Genomic DNA, 6235 nt, shown 5'->3' with positions numbered 1-6235 from the left:
CCCCCCATAGAAGAAGTATCCAACACTGTCTTGTAGTTGTCCAGCAATCCTTCGTAAAAAGATGAAATGAAATCCCCAGGAGATAGGAGATTCCTAGGACACTGCCTCCTGAGATCCTTGAACCTCTTCCATGCTTCGTACAGATTTTCACTTCCGAATTGCTGGAAATTCTGGATTTGCTTCTTCAATTTTGCAGCCTTGGAGGGTGGATAGTATTCTTGCATGAAAGATTTGTACAGTTGGTCCCATGTGTTGAAATGATTTGGCCCGAAGGAATTGAGCCAACTCAGAGCTTGATCCCTCAACGAAAATGGGAACAATCGCAGCTTGATTGCATCCATAGACACCCCATTCATCTTGATAGTTTGGCATATTCTGTCGAAATGGGTGATATGCGCCTTAGGATCTTCCAACTTTGAACCTCCAAATTGATTTGCTTGCACCAAGTTGATCATGGAAGTCTTGAGTTCAAAGTTATTGGCCTCGATTCCGGGATAGGCAATGCAATCTTCTTCTTCAAATTGGGGAGCCAGATGAGTAGCCATGGGTTGAAAATTTTGTGCTCTTTGGTAGAAGTAAGGTTGGGCTCTTTGAGGGAAATTCTGGTATGGGTCAAACATAGGGTTTGTGAAGAAATTTGGGTTCAAAAGATGAGGAAAATTTTGCATCCCGGCCCCTTGTAGTTGCGGTGGAAATTGAAAACCTAATCCTCCTCCTAAATAAGGATTTAGATTCGGATTTTCCATGGAGGTAGAGATTGGTATTCGTACCGGTGCCACTGGATCTTGAGAGGTATTGGGTTGAGCCTCCGTGTGTGCTCCTTGACTCGGGCTTGCTCGGGAACTACTTCCTCCGGGAGACATTTGGCCTGGGTTGCTAGATTCACCGGTCTCCATGTTTATCTCCACTGGTTCAAACTCTTTCAACTGATTGGATGAGCCTTTCTTCAACTTCCTTAACTCTCTAGAGAGTTCTTGGTTTAAAGGACAAAGGTTTTGACCACCTTGTGATCTAGTTTGCATAAATCAAAAGGTATCCAAATTCAAACAAACTTAAGAAAACACTTAAACAATAAAAACAAAACTTGATCTCCTTCAAAATTCATTCATTTTAATGCTAAGATTAGATAATTAATTATACAATACAACCAGATATGCCAATCCCCGGCAACGGCGCCAAAAAGTTGATGTGTAAAGTGGTGTAGTGAATTTGTGGGTTAATTATATCGTTCTCAAGGGATTGGGTTTTATGGCATGTACTTGTATAGCAATTAAATTCTTAGGCATTAAGATGAATAAATTTAACAAGAATCCAAGCAATCATATATGAGTTGATATGTAACAAGCTATAACAGGTTCATCAAGAATTAAAAGCAATATTACAATTGGTATAAACTCTGATAATTAAAGATAGGACTCGAATTAAGGAGAATTATCTTATAGATGCAATAACAAGATTTGGGGAAAACAATTAATTTAAGAGTTCAATGAATTGCACAAAAGAATCTTTAATCTAAATTTCATTTTCATGAACTAAAGATAAAGATTAGAACAATGATTTGCTCCACTTTCGTGACATATCAATTCCTAGTTCTTAGAGGACATAAGCAATTTAAAACCACAATGTTCTTTACTTTCGTAAATTAAATTGGGTGCATGCAAAGAGTAGATTGATTTCAACATATAACTTCCATTATAAAGTGAAATCATCCAAAGGCTAGTTAACAAATGTTACGTACCATTTACTAACAAGATTTCAATTAAATCTATGCATACTTCAATAAACTCTTGAATTAAAGCCTTCCCCTTTATGAAATATTCATGAACTTAGCATCAATAAAGATAATCCTACCCTAATTCAAGTCCTTAATGCAACTACTCACAATTCATAATGGAATACAACAAACTAACAATATTTAAATTCATAAGCATGGTAAATAAATTGTAAAGAGATAAAGGGAACAAGAAAACTTATGGATTGAAGACCAAACTCTTGGAGTTTCCTCCTACACTCTTGCTTGAAGAAAAACACAACACTAAAACTAAGATATGAAAACTAGAATGAGAGGAGATAGAAGGAATTGGTGAGGAATGGTGTGTTGAAGTTTGAGAGTTACAAGGCTTTATATAGGCATCAAAAGGGAGCAAAGATGGACAATTACATATGCAATGACCTCACATTCCATCTGAATTTGGAAATGGGGAATTACATATGCCATGACCTCACATATCATAATGAGAAAGAAGATGGAAAATTTCGCAAGCAATGACATCACTGCACGCAGCTTCATCTTCCGGGCTGTTTTTCTCCATTCTCCGTTCAGAATTATGAATTTTGTATTTCTGGTAAAGTTGTAGCCCTTGAAGTCTTCTTTCCAACGGTGCAAAGATCACTCAATTTGGATATTCCTATGCTGAGATATGGTAAAAATACCGAACAGTGGACAACTTGTGCGGAAATTTCAGATTTTAGACACTTGTTCCACTTTTGCTTTGGTTTATCCATATGATCAATCACCATTCAAAATATCACTCTTTGATTCCATTATTGCCTGATCTTTAATGATGAAAATGGACCAAATCTTCTTTGCTTTTGTCCTTCACTTTAATTCATCATCATCCATCTTCTCATTTTTGTTCTTGTCCCTTCATGATCCTCCTTGTCTTCATGATTTCCCTGATATCTCCTACTAGCAATTAAACACATTAGGATGGCTTATTAAAGATGAAAATTACAAATTAAACTTAGGATTTCTCTAAATCATCCCATTAAATGCAATACGGCCTAATTTTCTTTACTTTATTCCAAATAAGATGATTGTTGCAAACATTAATCAAAGTGAAGAAAATCAAGGTTATACTGAACACAATTTATACAATCTAGTGGACAAATAAGCTTAAATATGGGGATTAAATATGATCAAATATGCACTTATCAACTCCCCCACACTTAAACTTTTGTTTGTCCTCAAACAAAAACAAACAATAAATTGCAAATCATTGCATCGAAATTGTCGAAACTCCCTCATTGCACAACCTATCAAACCACATATCCAACTTGCTACAAAACAACTTACTACAAGAATCACCTTAGCTTGGTTCACGAGTTCCATTCCCAAGCCAATAACCAAGTACCAAAACCATTAAAGTGCGTGAGAATCTAGTGTGTACAAATGCTAAGTTGAGATTATGCAAAACTTGGCTTTTAATGAGATCCCATAGGCTTGCCCTTCATACTCCCATTAGCTCAACTCTAAGAATGTATGCTAAGATCAAATAGGTCTTTTATTAAGCTTGTAATGGGGCTAAGGGTGAATGGCTAACAAAGAAGGGGTATAGGAATAAAACAAAGGAGAGAACTTCACACTTGTTCACAATTGAGGTTAGAAGAGATATAACTTGAATGAACTAAGGAGCAAACAAGACTTAAGGACAAAACAACTTCTAAAGTGGTGGGGTAGTGCACAACTTACACGATAAACTTCAAACTTTTATTCGACTTTCTTCTTTTCTTTCATTTTTTTCTTTTCATCATCTTTTTTTTTTATTTTCTTTTCTTCAAATCAACCAACAAACTTATTCTCAATACCCCCACACTTAGACAACATTATCAAGATGATTGCTAACAAAACAAGCTCCAAATAAGATCTCTTCTAAGCAAAAGAACAAGTGCTGCATTCTCTCAAGCTAAGGGTGGAAGGGAGAAATTTTTTTTTCTTTTTGGCTAAAGGTTAAGGGAAAAATGACAAGGGTTAACACAAGAAAAATAAACAAATCACGGGTTTAAGTGCTTAGCACTTATTTCAACAAACACAAGGCTCAACGGGGACAACTAGGGATAAACACATATTAACAGGGTAGGCTTTAAGGTTAAAGGCTAAACAAAAATGGCCTAAATCATTTCAAAACATGCAAATCTTAGATTTCACTTGGAGAGTAATGAGGCAAGTTCTAGCAAAACAACCATTACCGGAATCTCACATAAGCCTTCACTAGCAATGCACAACACACTAGATCAAGAATTTATTCAATTATTAAGTGGTTAACAAGGCGATTGGCAGGAGAATAGATCAATCATGTACCCCTTAGCTCATCAATCAGAAGTTGAGTTGCGACAAGTATCATCAAAACAAACCACAAACCAACAAAGAGGGAGCGATCTCAACTTCTAGCAAAGAAAAGCAATTTATTCACACAAAAAGCACATGAGTTATTCAAGCAAAAATTTTGAAAATTACCTCAATTTTTGTCCTCTCCCCCACACTTAAAAATTTACATCGCCCTCGATGTATAATGCAAATAGGATTTGACAAGATTGAGTGCACACAAAACTAAAAAAAAAAAACTCCAAATATAATTGATAAAACATATGAAATGCAAATGGAGAAAGATTGTACTCCCCTATGATTCTCGTGCAGCAACAAGAGTAGAGAAGTCCACTAGTTCTACACATCTTTTAGCCTTCCTGTTAAAAACTATAAGAGACAATCACGGAAAAACAGAAGTCATAAATTAATCATAACTTAAATTCAAACAAACATAAAAAAATTTTTTTTTTAACAAAGGAAAATTAAAACATAAATAACTAGGATAGAAATTACTAAGTGAAGTTTAAAACATTTCATCTTCCCACGGAACACGAGATGAATTGGCAAAGGAAGTAGAGTGAGCAAGATTTATCAATTGTTGATATCTTTTCTTTTTAGAAGAAGATTCCCCCAGTGTTTGAGTTTCTAAGCCTAACTCATTGTTGGGGTTTGCTAACATCTGCTCACTTTCGTGTTCTAGCTCAATCACCTTCTCCCCTTGGTCAAAATCTTTCTTAAACTTGCTCAACAGTCGATCCATGTACTGTAATTTCCTATGTGGCCATTGATTGATTCCCAACTCGGTGCATATTTTCTTCAGCTTGTCTTTTCCTATGTGTAATTCCCTTGCCGCCTGGACAACTGGTAAGTGGAAGAATTTTGAAATCATTTCAATGCTCCAAGATTTTTCAGAGGTGCTCTTCTTATCCACAATGGTTATGACTGGGTTGGATGCTTCTTCTATAATTTCCTCAGTTGCAACCTCATTGATTTCTTTTACTTCTGGTACCTCATCCTTGAAATTCCAGATAGAATCAAATTCTTGGCCAAAACTGCGAATGTGTTCATCGCTCGAGGATCTTGAAGCTTCACCTACGGGAGCCAAAGTGCATTCCTCATACTGATAATCCCAGAGGGAGTTCTCAGTAATGGAATGGTTATACTGGTAAGGAGGAGGAGTAGAAATTTCCAGGTTATCCTCCAACCTTAAGAATTTTTTCTGCGGCCATTCGGAAATCCCTAACTCCCTGCACCTAAGCTTTTTCGAAAATATCCTTTTCTCCTCTTTTTCTTTCCTCTGAAATGCTACCTCCCTTGAAGGTTCAATTTCAGCAACAGCCTCAGCTCTAACAGTTGGTTGATTGAGTTCATGAAACTCATTCTCAAAATCATAGAGAGGAGTTAGATTCATCTCATCCCAAATTGAGGTATCATCAAAATCAGAACAATAAATGAATTGAGAATGAAAAGAGGATGAAGCATGATTCGTCATTTGATTAGAAAGATTAAATAGCAAGGAATCACATCAATGAAGAAGAATGAGAAAGTAAGCAGAGGTTGGGGAAAAACAACAAGCTAAGTCAAGAATCCTTATCAGAAGAAAGAAAAGACAATTTTAAAGGATAAAGAACAGGACATACTAACCTGAGAGCTGAACACCAATCTCGATTTCCGGGGCTTGCTGAGCACTAACGAATGGCTTTTGTAAAAAGAGCGATAGTACAATGTCTGCCATTATTGAAACTAGGAAAATTAAATCAACAAATTAAAAATCACATCAAATAAAATCTTGGGTTGCCTCCCAAGAAGCGCTCGTTTAAGGTCATGAGCTCGACTCCTGATTCTTTATTCATATATGGGCTGGAAGAGGTCCCAAACTGCCCTGGCATCGTTCTTCTCTGCTTCCTGCTCCTTGAATGCCTCATTAAACAGTTTCAATCTTTGCCCATTAACCACAAATGTTTTTCCCTCCTTGTTGGAAATTGCAACTGCTCCTGAGGGAAAATGCTCTTCCACTTGAAATGGTCCTGACCACCTTGATTTTAATTTACCTGGGAACAACTTGAGTCTTGAGTTGTAGAGTAGAACTTGGTCTCCAGGTTCAAAGTATCTCCTCAAAATCCTTTTATCATGAAAATACTTGGTCCT

At 36.5% G+C, this 6235-nt stretch overlaps 1 long non-coding RNA gene across 1 annotated transcript; it reads right to left on the bottom strand.

Moving 5' to 3' along the window:
• Positions 1 to 1952: 1952 nt before the first annotated feature.
• On the bottom strand, positions 1953 to 4327 carry LOC116002511. The gene is made up of 2 exons (XR_004094482.1): positions 4238 to 4327; positions 1953 to 2686 (listed from the first exon to the last, which is right to left on the bottom strand). It is a non-coding gene; the product is annotated as an uncharacterized LOC116002511 (long non-coding RNA).
• Positions 4328 to 6235: the final 1908 nt, after the last annotated feature.

Source organism: Ipomoea triloba, chromosome 13, assembly GCF_003576645.1.
Source record: "Ipomoea triloba cultivar NCNSP0323 chromosome 13, ASM357664v1".
NCBI classification, from domain to species: Eukaryota; Viridiplantae; Streptophyta; class Magnoliopsida; order Solanales; family Convolvulaceae; genus Ipomoea; species Ipomoea triloba.
The sequence above is the reverse complement of the archived record's forward strand: the minus strand, read 5'-3'. Positions and strand labels throughout refer to the sequence as shown.